The following is a 21,442-nucleotide window of genomic DNA, read 5'->3' as shown; positions in this document are numbered from 1 at the left end:
TCTATCAGCAGTTTTTATTTGCTAGTGGTGTCTTGTGATTCCAGGATACTTTCACAGACATGCTCTTATTCTGCCCTCAAATGTATTATGTCCCACTGGTCTTACTAATTCCAACACATATGAAAGGGTACAACAGTTCAGAGGTCTTAATTAGCTTGATCAGGAATACCACTAGAGAAATAGAGTAAGAAATTAAACCAAGTTCTTCAGAATTCACCTGCAGCTTCCTCTACTACAGAAAAATAAACCCAATTACCTAAAATAGATACTTAACCCGAAAGACTTAAAATGATAAACCAGCTGGGAGCAATTTTAATTCAGCAGAAGAATGTAGAAAATGCTGCATGTTTGACATTTCTGCAGGACATATTGAACAATGCATTTGCTGGTTTTTCTAATAAAAGGAAAACATGCTCTTCAGCATTGCATTTAATTTCTGATGCAGTTTTCTTCAAGTCTTTTGAGAAACATTTACTAATCCTTAGAGCTGGAACAAGTGTTTCTAGATAATCCTCACTTGGAGCCTTATGGAATTGAATTCAATTTCTGACACATAGATTTTACTACAGCAAAGTGATTTTCAATTATTACTGAAATTTTTGTGTGAAATGATATAAACAATATCAATTATAATGGTAACTGGTAACCTTTTGTTGACTTCTGAGAAGAACTGCAATGGGAAAATGCTATTGCTTTCAAACAATTACCTCTTTCCAAGAAGAAAACATGTAAGTTTTCTTTTTTTTTTTAAGATTTTATTTATTATTTATTTGACATAGAGAGAGACAGCGAGAGAGGGAACACAAGCAGGGGGAGCGGGAGAGGGAGAAGCAGGCTCCCCGCTGAGCAGGGAGCCCGATGCAGGGCTCGATCCCAGGATCCTGGGATCATGGCCCGAGCCGAAGGCAGACACTTAACAACTGAGCCACCCAGGCGCCCCAACATGTCAGTTTTCTTTTCTTTTTTTTTTTTTTTTTAAAGATTTTATTTATTTATTTGACAGAGAGAGACACAGCGAGAGAGGGAACACAAGCAGGGGGAGTGGGAGAGGGAGAAGCAGGCTTCCCGTGGAGCAGGGAGCCCGATGTGGGGCTCGATCCCAGGACCCTGGGATCATGACCTGAGCCGAAGGCAGACGCTTAACGACTGAGCCACCCAGGCGCCCCATTTTTCTTAAAGAATCATAGGGATTGCTTAAGATATGCACTAGTCATTAGAGGCTGTGGACATGCTTCTCCCTTTTGTACTTTGATTTTTGTATTACCAACTAGAGTAATTCATGGTGAATTCATGAGGAATGAAATGTAAACAAAATAATATAATGTTATTAAATTTCCTTGAATAACAAAATGTGTTCCTGAATAATAATGTGTATGAAATTTTCTTTAGTAACAAATATGTGTGGTTTGTAATTACTCTGTAATATATCTTATGCACTTTGAAGTTGACATCACATTTACATGTATATTAGCTTATTTGATACTTATAAGAAACACTTACAGAAGTACAGGCTAGCTAGTGTATTTCTTTGGGAATGTACAACTTGAGCATGAGAAATGGACTGGAGAGTACTTTCTGTAAGAGTTTTGGAAAACAAATGGGAACAACCCCATTTGCTTCCTGGTAGAAGTATATGAGGTTAAAGGGCACAGAGAAAGGAGAGTCCAGGCAGATGCAACCGCCAATGGAAAGTAACACTGGTGCAAAAAGAGAAATTCACATTTGAAGAATGACAATGACTATGGGATAGTAAAATTGAGGACAAAATGAAATTGTAAAGTCAAGGCTTACAGATATATCATTAAGGACAATGAATATTATTCTAAGCAATATTGTGTCCAGAAGGAAAGGGAGATCCATGAAAGGACTTGAAGCTGAGGAGCTGCATGATTACACATTTGCATTTTTAAAAGATTATGTTTGTAATTTAGAAAAAATAACTTAAGCGTTAGGAAACAGGATAAATGAGGAGTTTTTATGTGGAACACTATGTGATCAGTGTGATTATGGAAATCTAAGCATGAAATGATAACAGAATAAACCCAAGTAGAGGCCAAGGGAGGTGGAAAGACTTGGTGTGTAAGTTTAAGAAATAATTAGGAGGATTTAACAGAAAAAAAAAAGAAATAATTAGGAGGACATTTTAAAAGAACTTAATGGCCCACTGAATGTGGAGGACAGAAGTGAAGGAAGAAATCAGTTTCCTGGCTTAGAAGACTAGAGTGTGATGGTACCGTTGATGGAGACAGGCTCTGTGGAAAGATGGGTGTGTTTGGGGTGGGAAAAGGCTAACTTCCAATTTCAGCATGTTGATTTTCAAGATTACATAGAGGAAACATATGGTAGGATGTTGTGTATGTATGAATTCAGGAAAAACTTTGGCCTAGAGATATTAAATCAGTGATTGATTCTTGACTGGATATGATATAATAGGCTCTAGACTTGAAAGCACTGGTATAATGAGGAGAGAGTTCCCAAGAGGAAAAGTGTAGAATGATCTGGAAAAAAAAAAAAAAAAAAGTTGACTAACTTTTTAAGGTGCAGAAGATAAGACCCTAAATTACATCAAGAAGGAATAATTATTTTTTTTCAAAAACATGGTTCATTTCTCATTGTACATTGATACAGTATATAATCTTAGCTAGACATTCAAATCCTCTGTATTCTGGCCTCAATTGCTTTATAAGAATGAAGTAAAGAGGATGAAACTCAGGGAAAGAGGAGACAGAAGGAAGGAGAAGAGTGAGAGGGAGAAAAAATGTTATGTGGTTCAATTCAGTGAGTTGTGGAAATTACAGACTGGTAAGTTGGAGAGCTTGACTTGGCTACCACTCACTTGGGAGGAAAAAAGAAGTTATTGATAGAAATACCTGAGATGAGAGAATCGTCACCCTGGCTCTTGTTAGGGCAGCTCTGTGAACAGCCTTTGGGTGGGAAAGCAGTGTAACAAAGCCAGAGGGAAAATGAGACAGTACCAAGAGTTGACCCTAAAGTCAACTGGTTACTAAGAACCACGTGGTAGCTAATAGGACTTTATCTTCCATTATGGTATCTGTCCTTAGCAGTCTAAAATTTCTATTTTATCTAGAGAGCTGGGATAGATAGGGGTATCTAAGGCATATATGTGAAGCCAAATCATTCTGGTGTGATGTAAATCAGCTGGGTTACTCATTCATAATTACACAGCAATCTAATTCTGCTCCTACCATCTGACTACCCCTGGAATTCCATTGGGGAAATTGTTCTTTTTATTTTTTTTAAGGTTTCATTTATTTGAGAGAGAGAGAGAGAGAGAGAGAGCACAAGAGGGGGGATGGTCAGAGGGAGAAGCAGACTCCCCACTGAGCAGGGAACCCGATGCGGGGCTCGATCCCAGGACCCTGGGATCATGACCTGAGCTGAAGGCAGACGCTTAACGGACTGAGCCACCCACGTGCCCCCATTGGGGAAAATGTTCTACCTACCCTACTACCCCATCTACTTCAGTAGATGCTCCCTTTCCTACCTAATGGGAGCTTGAACACAGATACTTTCTCTCAAACACCACTGCAAGGCACTGCCGAAATCATCTTGAAACATTTAGGAAGACTTTACTAATGGCTCAAGGAAATTAGGAGATTACACATAGTGTAATTTGGCTAATTTTGAGGACATAGTTCCAGCCTTTTTCTTAAGGAGTTTTTGTTTGTTTGTTTGTTTGTTTTAAGATTTTATCTATTTATTTGACAGAGAGAGAGGGTGAGAGAGCAAGCACAAGCAGGGGAAGCAGCAGAGGGAGAAGCAGACTCCCCGCTGAGCAGGGAGCCTGATTTGGGGGGGGGGCTCCATCCCAGGACCCTGGGACCAGCTGAGCCACCCAGGCGCCCCTATCAAGGAGTTCTTAACCACCTGCTTCCAGATCCAACTAGCCAAATTCCTTGCTGCCTAGGTCCTAGGTCCTTCAGAAGAGAGGCCCCTCCCCTCACTGTTCAGTAATGCCCTTCCTCATTCCAAATTCTTTGGTCATGAAAACAGAGAAAAGAAAAGAAAACATTTCTCCTTAACTCAGCAGTTATTTTACCTTCCTTTCAAGGAGACTCATTTCATCTATAGCCATTAAGTCTCATATTTCCTAGTTTTAAATTTTGACAAATATCTACATCATCATAATATTGACCCTATTAATTAAAAATACAATTTACTGTTGCTTCTGAGTATTCAAAAATATAATTTCTCAGAAGTGTGGGTTCCCCTATTTTTGCAAATTTCCTATAGAAAAATTGAGTATTAAAAATTTCTTCTCAGGGGTTTACTTAACTTTCAAAATGTTGCTACATATGTTCTTTCATAATAGCAGATTATTGTAGTTGTAGTTTAAAATTCAGAAGTGCAAAATGACAAAATTAAGAATTCAAAACTATTACTTATATTGAATCTTACCTTTTCAAGATTACTGTATCTTTACAACTGTATCCTTTAGCACTACAAATTATTGAACTGAAAGATGCAAATTTGTGAGTTTGATCTACCTTTTGTGTTTGCTTTTTCTACTTTCTTTTTCCCCCATCTTAATGTTCTTCTTGATCTCAAAGACCTTGATACAAAGAGACTCTTCTTTGAGCTTATATCACCATGGGCTGGCTGGATATACTTAAAATGTGGTCATAAAGTAAAAATTAACAGGAAATTACCTTTTGCTTTTTATACGCAAGCTTAAAATTTTTAAGGAGAATAAAATATTACTCTGCTGCTATTCAGATGCTTTACCATGGTTGATGTGACATGATGAACAATTATGAAGAACTTTGCACATGAACATGTTCTGTTCCAGTATCAAATTCTGAAAGCGATTACTTTTTACTAGAGAATACATAATTCTCAAATGACAAGCATGAATAGTAGATGACACAGCAAATCCCATTAACTGGTACTTGTCAGATTAAAGCCATAACTATGAGACATTCTCTCTGAAATGGTAGTTTAGTTCTGAAAAGTCAAAAGATATTTAAAAGCAGTTAGGTTTTTAAGTAAACTACAAATAGACACATTTTAAATCACTAGGGGATTTTTGGTTGCAATTCTCTTTGGTGCATTTAACATACCACATACCATATAAATTTCATTTATTTATTCATTTTCTGTGTTCTTTCTTTGCTGCCTTCACAGACTCTAGACCAGTACTGGGTTCTTAGTAGGCACTCAAATATTTGGTGATGTATAAAGAGAAATAGTCTTATGAAATATATAACCTTATACCAGCAGTTGGAAATAGTATGTGTTTCGGCCATCTTAAAAAGTATGGCTATATATCAGAGGATAAACTTTGTCCTTGTGAATATTTCTCTGGCATTCTGGTCAAAGAATGAGTCATTCCTTATTTACAGGTTTTTAAATTTGACTTTAGCTTATTTCATGTGTGTCATGAATTAAAAAAATAACCAAATAACCCAAATCCATAGAAACTAAGCTTTCTTTTATTCCCTAAGGAAAAAAAAAATTTTTTTTCTCATTTTTAAGAACTGCTTCAACTTTCAGTCAGGTGTTTTTAATCTTTAGAATAGAATAGAGAGTTGCACTCTGCATTGATGAACTTCACAAAAATAGCTTTGTTTACTGAAAGAAGTACAAATGGCTTAATACCATTCTATTTAATTAAGTGAAGTCAATTTAATGTAAAGATTAGTCTCCATTCCCAACCAGGGATTCCCATTCACTTTGCTCTAGAAAATTCTCTACTTGGAAAGATAAACATTCTATATCACAGTACAGTCAGTGATAGGAATGATACATTAACAAACCGATGTATGTATATATTGAAAACATTTTGCAGCCTAGTCATTTATTCAAAGCGAAAACCAAGAAAAGAATGCTAGTCAAAATACATCCAAAAGTCTTTCTGTGCTGTATTACTGATGTTTTTCTCCTGTGTCTCATTCTTGTACTCATCTCTAGATGTCTAAAGTCTCTTACACTGGAAAGTGTACAATTGACTTAGTATTGCTTAATTTAACTATGTGAAGTAATTAAACTTATATGACAGTTTTCATGCCCAGCCAGGCACACCTGTCCACCAGTCCCTAAGCATGGTATGTCACCCATTTAATTAAGTCCTCTTTGGATGATTTCATCAACAGTTACAGAAGCGACTCTTGCTATGCAGGTGCTGTGCATGTTTGTTATATTTATGTCTTAATATTTCTTTTTCCTTGGGGTGATCCTAAATAGCACTGCATTTTTAAATTTGGTTTCTGCTTATTTGATGTTAGTATGTAGAAATGCAGTTTAATTTCATATTTTGACCTTGTATCCTGTAACTTCACGAATTATTAGTAATAGATTTTTTGATAAATTATTTTGGATTTCCTGCACAGACAATTATATAGTCGGTAAATAGAGACAGTTTTACTTCTTCCTCTCCAGTATTTAGACTGGTTAGAGTTTAAAATACCACGTTGAAAAAAAAAAAAGAAAGAAAGAAACTGCTATGTTTAATGGAGTTGTGACAGCAGACATTATTGTCTTCTCAATATTGGAGGGAAACTTTCTGTCTCTTCACCATTAAGTCTGATGTTAGCTGTGGTTTTGGGCTTTTGTTATTTTTTTAAAGATTTATTTATTTATTTATTTATTTTGAGAGAGAGCGTGTGAGAGAGAGCACGAGCCCGGGAGGGGCAGAGGGAGAAGCAGACTCCCCGCTTAGCAGGGAGCCCCACTAGGGGGCTCGATCCCAGGACCCTGGGATCATGACCTGAGCCAAAGGCAGACACTTAACTGACTGAGCCACCCAGGCACCCCTGGGTTTTGTTATTGTTGTTGTTGTTAGGAGTCTTTTTATTTGTTTTTGCAGAGTGTCTGTTGAATTTTATCAAATTATTCTTCATCTATTAATGTGATCACGTGATTGTCTCTCGTTAAACTGTGGAAACAGTGGATAACACTGACTGACTTTCAAATATTGAACCAGCCTTGTATACCTGGAACCAAACCCACCTGGACTTTTGGTGGGTCATATAAGTATTTTTATACATTGTTTGCTTTGGTTTTCTAATTTAGTTTTGAGGTTTTTTTACTTCTAAGTATATAAGAGAGATATTGTTCTCTAGTATTCTTTTTTGTTTGTATTGTACTTGTCTGGTTTGGGCATCACTTAATACTAGATTCATGAAATGAGTTGAAAAATGCTCCCTTCCTCTTGTAGTTTTGGAAAAAGGTTATATAAAATGGTTTAAATTCCTCTTTGAATATTTGGCAAAACTCTCCAATAACCATCTCAGGATAGACATTACTTTTCAGAAGATTTTAATTACAATTATAAATTATTTAATCATATTAGACCATTTGGTTTATTTTTTTTTCCAAGTTTGGTTGTTTGTTGTCTTCAAGAAACTAATCCATTTCTTGGTGAATTCAAAGAAGAAAGTTTTTCATAGTTTTCCCTTATTTTAATGACTGCAGGGGCTTTTTTGATATTTTGTGTGTTTTCAGTGTTTTTATCTCTGTCACTCTTGCTAAAGACTTAACATTATTGTTTATTTTTTTCTAAAAACCAGATTTTACCTTGCTAATTTTTGCTAAAGTTACTCTTTTCAATTTCATTGACCTGCATTCTTATCTTTACCTTCTTTTTGCTTACTTTAGATTTATTTTGTTCCTTTTCTAGTTTCTTGAGGTAGGAACTTAAATTATTGATTCGAGATATTCAGTCTTTCCTAATGTAAGCATTTAGTGCTATAAATTTCACTCTCAGAACTGTTTTGTGTGTATGCAATAACTTTTGATGTTACATTTTCATTTTCATTCAGTTTAGTGTATTTTTTAATTTCCTTTGAGACTTTCTCTTAGAACCATGGAATATTTACAATTTTGTTGTTTAATTTCTACATCTTTGAAGATTTTTCTCCTGTCATTAAATTTGTTAATGTTTGTTTTATAATCCAGTATATGATCTATGTTGATGATTGTTCCACAGACACATGAATAGAATATATATTCTAATTTTGCTAGGTGGAATGCTCTATAAAATCCATTAGATCCTTTTGGTTGATGGTATTGTTAATTTCTATATCTTTGCAGATTTTTTTAGCCAATATAAAGTGTTGAGACTGGGGTGCTTAAGGCCTCAACCAAAACCATGCATTTGTCTATTTCTTCTTTCAGCTCTCTTGGCTTTTGTTTTATGTATTTTGAAGTGTTGTTTAAAGAATAAAAATTCAGGGTTGCTCTATATTCTTGGTCAATTAATGTTTTTTTAAGATTTATTTATTTATTTGAGAGAGAGAGAGAATGTGCCAGTGCCGGGGGAGGGGCAGAGGGAGAGAGAGAATCCCAAGCTGTCTCCCCGCTGAGCACAGAGCCAAGAGCCAGAGCCAGGACTCCATCCCAGGACCCTGAGATCACGACCTGAGCTGAAATCAAGAGTTGGCTGCTTAACCAACTGAGTCACCAGGCGCCCTTTGGGCAATTGATGTTTTTATTATTATATAGTGTTGCCTTTTTTCCCTGGGATTTTTTTTTTTTTTTTTTTTTTTTTTAGAATTTATTTATTTGTTTGACAGAGAGAGAGATTGAGCATGGGCACAGGCAGGGGGAGTGGGAGAGGGAGAAGCAGCCTCTCAGCTGAGCAGGGAGCCTGATGGGCGGCTTGATCTCAGGACCCTGAGATCATGATCTGAGCCAAAGGCAGACACTTAACTGAGTGAGCCACCCAGGTGCCTCTGTCCCTGGTAATTTTTTTGCCCTAAAGTCTAATTTATCTGATATTAATATAGCCACTCCTGCTTATTTTGATTGATATTTGAATTTTATGTTATTCCCATCCTCTTAACATATATCATTATGTTTGAACTGAGTTTCTTTTGGACAATTTATAGTTGGGTTAGGATTTTTAATCCATCAAACAATTTCTTTTAATTGGAATATTTTTTTTTAAGATTATTTATTTATTTGACAGAGAGAGACACAGCAAGAGAGGGAACACAAGCAGGGGGAGTGGGAGAGGGAGAAGCAGGCTTCCCGCTGAGCTGGGAGCCTGATGTGGGGCTCGATCCCAGGACCCTGGGACCATGACCTGAGCCAAAGGCAGACGCTTAACAACTGAGCCACCCAGGCACCCCTAATTGGAATATTTTGATCATTTCCACTTATATAATTAATTGACATGTTAGAGCTGAAGTCTGCCATTTTATTATTTGTTTTATTATATTCTTCCTGTTTCTCATTTATTTTGTTTTTTTTTTATTTCCCTCTGATTGGTTACTTGAACAATTTTAGAATTCCATTTTGAGGGGTGCCTGGGTGACTCAGTTGGTTAAGCAGGTGACTCTTGCTTTGGGATTGGGCCCATGGGGGGGCTCCATGCTCAGCGGGGAGTCTGTTTGAGGATTCTAACTCCCTCCACCTTTGTCCCTCCCCTGACACATGCTCTCTCTCTCAAATAAATAAATAAATCTTTTTAGAAGAAAAGAATTCAATTTTTTTATTCTATTTTGATTTATTTATGTGTTTGAATACACTGCTATTTGAAGTTTCCTTAGTAGTTGTTCTAGTATTACGATATATGTGTGCAACTAATCACAGACTACTGGTATCAACATTTATCACTTCAAGCAAAGTATCAAAACTTTATTGTCATTTTACAAAACTGAAAATCTATACTCATTTAACAACTTCTCGTTCTTCCCCCACCCCAGACTCTGGCTACCACTAGTCTACTTTCTGTCTCTGTGATTTCGACAACTCTAAGTACTTCATGTAAGTGAAATAATACAGTATTTATATTTTTGTGACTGACTTATTTCATTTAGCATAATGTCTTCAAGGTTCATCAAAGCTGTAGCATATTTCAAAATTGTCTTCCTTTTTAAGGATGAATAATACTCCATTGTATGTATATACTACATTTTTATACACAATCATTTACTGATGGACATTTAGAATTCTTCTATGTTTTAGCTATTCTGAATAATACTGCTGTGATCATGAATGTACAATTAAATCTTTGAGATTATTTTTTCCATTTCTTTTGGGCATATCCCTAGAAGTGGAATCGCTGGGTCATATAGTAATTCTACCTTCGATTATTTGAAGAATCTCCCTACTGTTTTGCATAGCAGCTGTACCTACCATTTTACATTCATACCAACTATGCATAGATATTCCAATTGTTCCACATCCTCACCAACAACTGTTATTTTCTGGGTTTTTTTTTCTTTAATATCAGTCATCCTAACAGGTGAGAGGTTGTATCTCACTGTAGTTTTGATTTGCATTTCCCTGGTTAATGATGTTGAGTATCTTTCCATGGGCTTATTATTCATTTGTGTATCTTCTTTGGAGAAATGTGTTTTCAATCTTTTTGCCCATTTTTCAATCAGGTTGTCTGTTTATTTGTTGTTTTAATTCTTCTTGTATTCTGGATATTAATCCCTTATCAGAAACATGATTTGCAAGTACTTTCTCTCATTCTCTGGGTAACCCTTTTACTCTCTTGATGTTGTCATTTGGTGAACAAAATATTTAATTTTAATGAGGTTCAATTTGCCTATTTTGTTTCTTTGCTAATTATGCATTTAGAGTCATATGCAAGAAATCATTGCAAAATCCAGAATTGTGAAGCTTTTGCTTTATGTTTTCTTCTAAGAATTTTATACTTTGAGGTCTTATATTTGGGCCTTTGATCCATTTTGGGATGTTTGTTTATGGTATTAGGAGAGGATCCAGTTTCATGCTTTTGCATGTGAATATCCAGTTTTTTCAACACGATTTGTTGTCAAGACTGTTTCTCCATTGAATAATCTTGCCACTTTGTCAAAAATCATTTGAACATGCCTGTGTGGCATTTTTTCTTTCTTAGCTGATCTTCCTATTCAATTCCATTGGCCTATAGGTCTATCTGCCTTTTTGCCAGCACCACATTGATTGCTTTGGCTGCTAAAGTTTTGTAGTTAAATTTTGAAATCAGGACGTGTGAGTCTTTCAGCTTTGTTCTTTTTTTCAAGATTTTTTGACTATTTGGGATACCGTGAGATTCCATATGAATTTTAATATGTAATTTTTTTATTTTTGCAAAAAAATACCATTGGGTATTTTGATAGGGATTGCATTGAATCTTTAGGTGATGATCAGTGGTATTGACATCCTATCAATATTAAGTCTTCAAATTCATAAACATGGGATGGGTTTCTGTGTAATTAATTTTTTTCAACAATGTTTTGTAGTTTTCATCATACAGGTCTTTAATTTCATGCTTAAGTTAATTTCTAAGCATTTTGTTATTTTTGATGTTATTGTAAGTGGAACTGCTTTTGTAATTTCCTATTCAGATTGTTCATTGTTAGTGTATAGAAACGCAACTTATTTTTATCTTTTTCTTTTGTTTCCTGTTAATTTGCTGAATTGATTTATTAGTTGTAACAATATTTTTGTGTGTAGAAACTTTAGGGTTTTTACATACAAGATCATATCATCTGCAAACAGAATTAATTTTACTTCCTCCTTTCCAATTTAGATATCTTTATTTCTTTTACTTGCCAAATTTCTCTGGCTGGAACTTTCAGGACTATGTTGAATAGAATTGGTGAAAGCAGTCATCTTTGCCTTGTTCCTGGTTGTACAGGAAAAGCTTTTGAGTCTTTCAACACTGAGTATAAATTTTGTTATGGGAATATATGGATTTAGTTTTATTGAGAGATTTTCCTTCTATGTGAGCCTGTTGAGTACTTTTATCAAGAAAGAGTGTTGAATTTTGTTGAATGCTTTCTCTGTAGCAGTTGAGATGATCATGTGGTTTTTACTCCCTTTATTCTGTTAATGTGCTGTATTACATCAAATGATTTTTACATGTTAAAGCATCTTTGCATTCCACCAATAAATCCCATTTGGTCATGGTGTAAAATCCTTGTAATATGCAGCTGAATTTGGTTTGCCAATATTTTGTTGAGGATTTTTACATCATTGTTCATAAGTGATGTTGATCTGTAGGTTTTTGTAGTATTTTTATCTGGCTTTGGTATCGGGTAATGCTTGCTTCATAGAATGAATTGGGAAGTGTTCCTTTCTCTTCAATTATTTAGAAAAATTTAAGGATTGTTAATAGTTCTTCCTTAAATGTTTGGTAGAATTCACCTAGGGCTTTTTTATATCCAGAGAATTTTGATTAGTGATTATGTTTTTTTAAATCAAATTTAAACTACAAGAAAAACAACAAAAATAGTTCACACATTTCTCCTGCCCACTACTCCTTGCATCTGACAACCACCAATCTGATCTCTGTATCTGTGAGCTTGGTTACATATATATTTTAGATTCTATGTAGGAGAGATCATAAAGTACCTATCTTTCTTTGTCTGACTAACTTTACTTTGCATAATGCCCCAAGGTCCATCTATATTATCACAAATGGCAATATATCATTCTTTCTTTATGGCCGAATAGTATTCCATTGTGTATATCATTTTTATCCATTTATCTATCGATGGACACTTGGGTTGTACCCTATCTTGGATATTGTAAATAATGCTGCAATGAAAATGGGGCTGCATACTTTTTTTCAGTTTATTCTTTTCATTTTCTTTGGATAAATAACCAGAAGGTATATTGCTGGATTATATGGTAGTTCTATTTTTAATTTTTTGAGGAACCTCTATATTTTCCATAGTGGCTGCAGCAATTTACATTCCCACTCCCATGCAACACTGCATGAGAGTTCTCCTTTGTTCACATCCTCCCCAACACTTGCTATTTTTTGTCTTTTTGATTCTAGCCATGGTAACAGGTGTGAGGTGATCTCTCATTGTGGTTTTGACTTGAATTTCCCTGATGATTGGTGAGGTTAAGTATCTTTCCATGTACCTTTTGGCCATCTGTATGTCTTCTTTGGAAAAATGTCTATTAAAGTCCTCTGCCCATTTTTAACTTTTTTTTTTTTTTTTTCCTATTGAGCTGTGTAACCTCTTTATATATTCTGGATACTAGACCCTTACCAGAAACATGATTTGCAAAAATTTTCTCCCATTCAGTAGGTTGCCTTTTCATTTTGTTGATCATTTCCTTTGCTGTGCAGAAGCTTTTTAGTTTGATTTAGTCCCTTTTTAAATTTTTTCTTTTGTTGCTTTTGATTTTAGTGTCAGATTAAAAAAAATCATCACCAAGATCTATGTTAAAGAGCTTACTGATTTTGTTTTCTTCTAGAATTTTTATAGTTAGTCTTATGTTCAAATCTTTAATAAATTTGAGTTAATTTTTGTGTGTGGCATAAAAGAGTAGTTCATTTCATTAATTTGCATGTGACTGTCCAATATACCCAACATCATTTATTGAAGAGACTGTACCTTTCTTATTGAATATTCTTGGCTTTTTTGTCATAAAGTAGTTGACTGTATATGTGTGCATTTATTTCTGATTTTTTTATTCTGTTCCATTGATCTTTTTTTTACACCAATACTATACTGTTTTTAATTACTGTAACTTTGTATTGTTTGAAATCAGGGAGTGTGATGCCTTTAGGTTTTGTATTTCCTAGTGATTTAGTCTTAAATTTTTGTTTCTAGGAATTTGTTGATTTTATCTGGATTATTCAATTTTTTGACATATAATTGTTCATAGTACTCTCTTAAAATCTTTTTTAGTTTTATTGATTTGGCAGTAACATCTCCACATTCATTTCTGATTTTATTAATTCAGGTCTTCTTTCTTTTTTTATTTTTCTAGTCCATGTAGCTAAAATTTTGTCAATTCTTTTGATCTTTTCAAGGAATTTTTGGTTTCACTGATTTTCTCTGCTGTTTTTCTAATATCTATTTTTTTAAAGATTTTATTTATTTATTTTAGAGAAAGAGAGAGAGAGAGTGCAAGTGGGGGGAGGGGAACAGGGAGAGAGAACCTCAAGTGGACTCACCGCTAAACATGAAACCTGACATGGTACTCACTATCACAATCCTGAGATCATGACCTGAGCTGAAATCAAGAGTCGGCCCCGCAGATGCCCATCTAATATCTATTTTTTTTTTTAAAGTCTCTTCATTTATTTATTTATTTATTTATTTGAGAGAGAGAGAGAGAGAGAGTGAGAGAGAGAGCGCAAGAGGGGGTAGGGTTAGAGGGAGAAGCAGACTTCCCGCCGAGCAGGGAGCCCGATGTGGGACTCGATCCCAGGACTCCGGGATCATGACCTGAGCCGAAGGCAGTCGCTTAACCAACTGAGCCACCCAGGCGCCCTCTAATATCTATTTTGATTATCATTGGTTCCTTCTTCTAGCTTTGGGCTTAGTTTGTCATCCTCCCTCCACTGCCTTAATTTGTCAAGTTGGGCTGTTGATTTGAGATCGTTCTTGTTTTTCATGTAAGAGTTTGCATCTATTGATTTTCTCCTTAGTATTACATTTCCTGGTCAGAGAAGATACTTTGTATGATATCTATCTTTTTCAAATCTACTGAGACATACTTTGTGGCCTACCACATGGCCTATCCTGGAAGATGTCCCGTGTGCACTTGAGAGAATGAGTGTGCCGTTGTTGTTCAGTAGAGTGTCTTGCATATGTTCGTTAGGTCTACTTAGTTACTATGTTTTCCAAGTTGACTCTTTCTGCTTTTTTGGTCTGGTTTTCTATCCATTATTCAGAGTGCAGTACTGAAGTCTCCAACTATTATTGTAGACCTATGTAATTCTCCCTTCTCTCAGTTTTTGCTTTATATATTTTGATAGTCTATTACTAGATTCACAAACGTTTATAATTATTTTATCTTCTTGATATGTTATACCTTTTATTAATATACAATGTGACCCTTTGTCTCTTATAAACTTTTTTTGATTTAAAGTCTATTTTGTCTGATAATTGTATAGCTACCATTGCACTCTTTTAGTTACTATTTGCATGGGATCATTTTTTCCATTCTTATACTTTCAATTTCTTTGTGTCTTTTGGTCCAGGATGAATATCTAGTAAATAACACATAGTTGAATTATAAGTTTTTATCCATTCTGCCAATCTCTGTCTTTTGATTTGAGAGTTAAATCCATTTACATTTAAAGTAAGGGACAGGGTATGTGCTATGGTGAGCGCTGTGAATTGTGTAAGACTGTTGAATCACAGACCTGTACCTCTAAAACAAATAGTACATTATATGTTAAAAAAAAAAAAGAAGAAGATAGCAGGAAGGGAAAAATGAAGGGAGGGAAATCGGAGGGGGAGACGAACCATGAGAGAGGATGGACTCTGAGAAACAAACTGAGGGTTCTGGAGGGGAAGGGGGTGGGGGATGGGTTAGCCTGGTCATGGGTATTAAAGAGGGCATGTACTGAATGGAGCACTGGGTGTTATATGCAAACAATGAATCATGGAACACTACATCAAAAACTAATGATGTAATGTATGGTGATTAACATAACATAATAAAAAAAAAAGTATAAGTAAAAGAAAACACAAATATAAACAGGAAAGAAAGAAGAAAAAGAAAGAAAAGACTAGAGGAGGGTAATGGCTGGAAGGAAGGCAAAAGGGTTGCGCTGTGGGCAGCGAAGATGACAGAAAGCCCCTCTCTGTAGGTGTTAAAGATTTCTGCACAGTGCTCACTCCTGTGAACAGGAGGCTGTGTCCTTTCTCATCTCCATTCAGGAAGGAGCTAAATATCATCCAAAGTGTGAGCAAGGTGGGCTGAGGTAATACTGCTTCTCCTGTTCTTGACTCTTTGGAATCACCGCCAGCAATGAAACTATGATGTATAGATTTAGGATTTCTAGGACACCTTTGTATCAAGTACACTGTTTCTGAGGCAAACAAGTGACATTTGAAAATCAAGCAGTCTCATCATGCTTTTGTTTGTTTCTTTGGGAAAGTACCTATAGGGAAATCAAATCCTACTGAGACATGTATTTCTCACAGGGTTGATGTTCCAAAATAAAACTTAAACCATAACTTGAAAAAAAAATAAAAAAAAAAAAATAAAGTAAGGGACTTATTTCTGTCACTTTCTTTTGTCCTTTATTTCCTACATTACTTCTTTTCTGCTTAGTTGATATTTGGTAGTGAAATGTTTAAATTCTTATTTCCTTTTATGTATATTCTGTAGCTAATTTATTCATAGTTACCATGGGGCTCACATTTGACATTCTAAAACTATAACAATAATTTGAATTTATATTAACCTAACTTCAGTAACTTACAAAAACTCTGCTCCTTTACACCTCTATCTGTATTGGTTTTGGATGTTGATGTCACAAAATTAAAAATCTTTACACATTCTATTCCCCCCAAAATAAACTAGTAATTTTTTTAAATGCATTAGCCTCTTAAATTAGGTAAGAAACAAAATGTGGAGTTATAAACCAAAGTTAAAATAATGCTAGCTTTTAGACTAATAATTTTTCATATTAATCTTTTAAATCATGTAGAAAAAAAGGTAACATTATAAAGTAGTTACTGTAATACTAGGTTTTTTTTTTTAAATTGCCAATGTATTGCCTTTCTTGAGAATTCTTTTTATAACTCCAAATTACAATCTAATATTCTTTCTCTTCACCCAGCAGGATTCCCCTGAGCATTGTTTGCAGGGCAGGCCTAGTTGTAAGGAACTCCCTCAGCTTTTATTTATTTATTTTTTTATGTTATGTTAATCACCATACATTACATCATTAGTTTTTGATGTAGTGTTCCATGATTCATTGTTTGCGTATAACACCCAGTGCTCCATTCAGTACATGCCCTCTTTAATACCCATCACCAGGCTAACCCATCCCCCACCCCCTCCCCTCTAGAACCCTCAGTCCATCGTCTCTCATGGTTCATCTCCCCCTCCGATTTCCCCCCTTCGTTCTTCCCTTCCTGCTCTCTTCTTCTTCTTCTTTTTTAACATATAATGTACTATTTGTTTCAGAGGTACAGGTCTGTAATTCAACAGTCTTACTAAATTCACAGCGCTCACCATAGCACATACCCTCCCCAATGTCTATCACCCAGCCACCTCATCCCTCCCACCCACCACCACTCCAGCAACCCTCAGTTTGTTTCCTGAGATTAAGAATTCCTCATATCAGTGAGGTTATATGATACATGTCTTTCTCTGATTGACTTATTTCGCTCAGTGTAATACCCTCCAGTTCCATCCATGTTACAAATGACAAGATTTCATTCCTTTTGATGGCTGCATAATATTCCATTGTATATATATACACCACATATATATACATATACACCACATCTTTTTTATCCATTCATCTGTCGATGGACATCTTGGCTCTTTCCATAGTTCCTCAGCTTTTTTTTTAGAAGAATGTTTTAATTTCCCCCACACTGTTGAAGGGCAGTTTTGCCAGATATAGGGATCTTGGTTGATAGCTTTTTTTGTTTTTTTGTTTTTTGTTTGTTTTTCTAGTTAGTACTTTGAATATATTACCTACTGCTTTCTGGCTTTCAAAATTTCTGATGAGAAATCTGCTGATAATCTTATTGAGAATCAGTTGTATATTATATATCAATTTTTTCTTGCTGCCTTCAAGATTTTCTCTCTGTCTTTGGCTTTTAATAATTGACTAAAATGTGCTTTGGTGTGTGTCTCTTTGAGTTCATTTTGTTTGGAGTTCATTGAGCTTTTTAGATGGGTGTGTTAATGTTCATTAAACTTAAGTTAGTTCAGCAATTATTTCTTCAAATGTTCTCTTTGCTCCTTTCTCTCTGTCTTTGCCTTTTGAAACTTCCACCACATGCATGTTTGTTTTCTAGGTGATGTCCCATAAGCCCCCTAGGCTCTGTTTACTTTTCTTCAACCTTTTTTTTCTTTCTGCATCTCAGACTCAATAATTTCCATTGCCTTATCTATAAAATTGCTGATTCTTTTGTTTTGCCTGTTCAAACCTGCCTTTGAATTTATTATACTTTTCACTCCAGATTTTTTTTGTTTCTTTTTAGGCTTTCTCTTTATTAATATTTTCATTTTGTTTATACATAAACTTCTGACTTTATATTCTTCTTTAGTTCTTTGACCATCTCCAAATCAGTTATTTTAAAGTCTTTATCTAGTAGATCTGCCAGTAGGTTATTTTTCAGAAACAGTTTCGGTTGATTTTTTTTTTCTCTTTGAATGGGCCATACTTTCCAGTTTTTTTGTGTGCTTTGTGTTTGTGTGTGTGTGTGTGTGTGCATGTTGTAAAACTGGACATTTGTGTCTAATAATATAACACTAGAAATCATATTGTCCTTCCCTGAGTTTTCTATTTTTAAAATAATTTTTGCTTAGTTTTTTTTTTTTTTTTTTAGTTTAACTTTTATAGGCGGTTGCTGTGCCAAGTATTTGTCTCAGATGTCAACTTAAGTTCTTCTTAGGCTTTTTCTGACTCTATGCTCTTTTACTGGACATACACAGCTGCTTTATAACTGTCACTGAATATACACTTGCATGTACATGTCCTGGCCTTTAAAATCTGACTCCCAAAGGAGAAAAAGAGAAAATTAAGGTGGTGGTAAAGAGCACTTAATCGCCTTAGAAGTCACTTCTGCGGGAGGGTGGGGGGAGACTTACCATATTGGGGGGAGGTGTGGCAACAATGGCCGCCCATCTCTTTGTCTGCACCTCTGTGATCAGAAGCAGCAATCAGTGATCAGAACACAGATCCCCAGTACTTGGAGGACAGGGTCGTTGTGTGCTCACTCTGGCTCCCGAAAGCTGTGTGCAGGCTGCTCTAGGAACATGTGCACAGCTGCCTGACATCGGGCTGGGAATGGAACATGTGCAGCAGCTACTGTACTAAGAGCTAAAATTAACTACGATTTATTGTCCAAGCTTTCCCCCTGGAAGTTTCAGGCCTTCAAATAGAGTCCAGAACTCCAAAATTACATTAAACATATCCTGCCAGTGCAACTGTCATTCAGGTGAGGAAAAACAGATTCCCTGTGCTTCCTATTCTGCCATCTTCCCAGAATCCTCTCCTTCCCCTTGCTTTTTTGAAAAGTATGTATGGTTAAGCAATATGGCATTTAATTTTCTTCTGTTTTACCTTTATAAATATTGTATTATAACACATATCATTTTCAGATGCTTAAATTTTCTTCATGTAACATTTTATTTCAAATACTTAAACAATGCTCCCTTTGTGAGACTCTGTTAACACATGAAATAGCAGATGTCTCTTATACATTCACTTCACACTTTGAGGGACTAGCAAACTGTTTTCCAAATTGCTGCATTAATTCCAGGGGATAAGAGATGGATTTCTGTGGCTGCAGTGAAGGACATTGACTATGACTTTTGATTTTTTGCAATAATTGTATACAGGTTTATTTTGTCATGACAGTGATAGAAACAAAAGACAGAAAGACACCCAATAATTCACAGACTAATGCCATTGTAGAAGTCTACAAAGGATATTCTCTGAATACAATAAGAAAATGTATATATAATTACTGCTTAAGCAATTCAATGTAAATGAGAGAAATATGAGATTCATGAAAGTATCTGTTAAATGTACAATTGCATGCATAATTTTTTTCATTTCTGTGGTTATATTCCTTAGTGTTTGGTATATAACAAACTATCCAAAATTTTAGCAACTTGAAAAAATAAGTAGTTATTATTGCTTATGTGACTATGAGTCAGCTAAAAATCTCTAGTCTTGGCTCTTGCATGTTTCTGTGGTTGACTGTGAGTCAGATAAGCACTTTTGGTGACTTCTCAAACATCTAGGGCCTCAGATGGGACAATTAGTCTCTCCTCTGTGTGAGCTCTTATCATTCAGCAGGCTCTTCTGGGCTTGTTATTTCCACTGGAAAAGTTCTGAGAGAAAGTGGAAATATGCAAAGCTTTTTGAGCCCTGGTTCCAGTATTAACATATTTTTCATTTTGTGGAAACTACTCATCAAGCCCAGCATAGATTTAAGTGGTAAGGAACTAAACACTCTTACTGGGAGATGCTGTGGGCCAATTGCAAAAGGTCTGAGTACAGGGAAGAGTTAAGAATTATGACCCTTTTTACAATTTCTGTCATGGTTTTGAAAGATGTGATTTTTCCCTGTCTCTGTTATCCTAAGCTGACTGATAAATCAGCTCATTGCCTTGGCACAGTAATCTTATAAAATGTATTTTGAAATGCAAGCCAAGAAAACATCACTGTGTCACTTATTATGTTTCTGTAAATATTATGAAAATAATTAATTAATAAATATTTTGGCATTCTTGAAGCAAAACCCTAAAATGTCATTATTAATATTCCTACCCCCTGTAGTGTGGAATGCTTGTTACTAGCCTGCAACATGAAGGTAAATCCTGACCCCTGTGTTTATAGCACACTGCAGTATGCATGCTTTTAACTACCCTTGGCAAGTTTAATTTGAGGTTGTCATTCTATTGCAACATACTTTATTTTGTAACAAAAGACTCATGTTTGGAGGACACAGAATGCCTTTTGTTAACTATAATAGAGTGCTGGAGTGAGTTTGGGCAAGAAGAAAGCTTACTGCAGTTCTGCTGACATCAGTTGCAACAGAGCTTGATTTTTTTGTTTTGTTTTGTTTTGTTTTTTTCTTTTCGTAACATCAAAGCTGATAGAATTTTCCAAAATAGTGACAAACATTCCATTTTAAAAGCTCTGACTTGTGAAATTCTTATTGTTCATAAAATGGAAAAAAAAGTTGTTTTGAAAACACATCAAAATTTACTTTCCAGTTGAATAATGATGCTTTGTCTTACAAGTCTATGAAGAAACCCTATGTTGAAACCCAAGTAGGATTTGGATAATGCTGTGCCTTATTAAGTAATGATTGTTTAAAATGTCTATATGGATGAATAATGTTCCAAAATACTTTAGATTTCACTTATTTAATTTTCTTTCTTTAACTTTTCAACACTTATGCCTGAATTTGTTTTCTTCAATGGTATTTGTGGTACAGTGTTTTCAGTGAATAACAATTTATGAAAATCCAGCATAGGGCATATAAGCAATATGAATATATCTGTATTAAATGACATACCTTGAATAACTGAAGTCAGGAATGTGTTTGTAAAGTCATGAGTATTCTCTTAAATTTTTCATTTAAAAATTTTCTATTCAATTCCTAAATCAAAAAATAGAGTTGGATTACTGGTTCTAAAGAAACTGGAGTAGTATAAGTTTTGCCCATTTCTTATACAAGTACAGCTTAAGATCCTAGACATTATATATAAAACATGCATATTATGACCTGGAAAGGCAGAGATAGAAAGGCAGACCAGTCAGTGAACTTAGAACCTGAGGAAAGACATGGTAACCAGGTCCCTAGAATTTCTTTTTTTGCCTTGTATTTCCCAGTTGGCAGAAACTTTGAATCCTTCCTTTCTTGGATTTTCTTAAGCAATAAATTATTCTACTTACCTTCTTTAGGTATTGACTTAATAGCATTAGCAAATTCGGGTTTTTTTTTGGTTTTTAATTTTTATTTGGCTTCTTTGTTTCACTCATGGTGTTACATTATGAAGTCTTTGTGGTGACACCAACTACTGT

General features: G+C 35.1%; 1 protein-coding gene across 3 annotated transcripts in view; it reads left to right on the top strand.

The window, feature by feature from the left end:
- SNTG1 (syntrophin gamma 1) overlaps positions 1 to 21,442 on the top strand; it is a 922,421-nt gene that overhangs the window by 275,941 nt on the left and 625,038 nt on the right. Inside the window, exon 3 of one of the 3 annotated variants that reach the window (XM_078072398.1) lies at positions 9,669 to 9,729. The exons of the other annotated variants lie outside the window; for them this stretch is intronic. The gene's annotated coding sequence lies outside the window, so the exon portion shown is untranslated. The remainder of the gene's footprint in view (positions 1 to 9,668; positions 9,730 to 21,442) is intronic. 3 annotated transcript variants of the gene reach the window in all.

This window comes from Halichoerus grypus, chromosome 5 (genome assembly GCF_964656455.1).
Source record: "Halichoerus grypus chromosome 5, mHalGry1.hap1.1, whole genome shotgun sequence".
Taxonomy (NCBI): domain Eukaryota; kingdom Metazoa; phylum Chordata; class Mammalia; order Carnivora; family Phocidae; genus Halichoerus; species Halichoerus grypus.
This window is presented reverse-complemented; position numbering and strand designations above follow the sequence as displayed.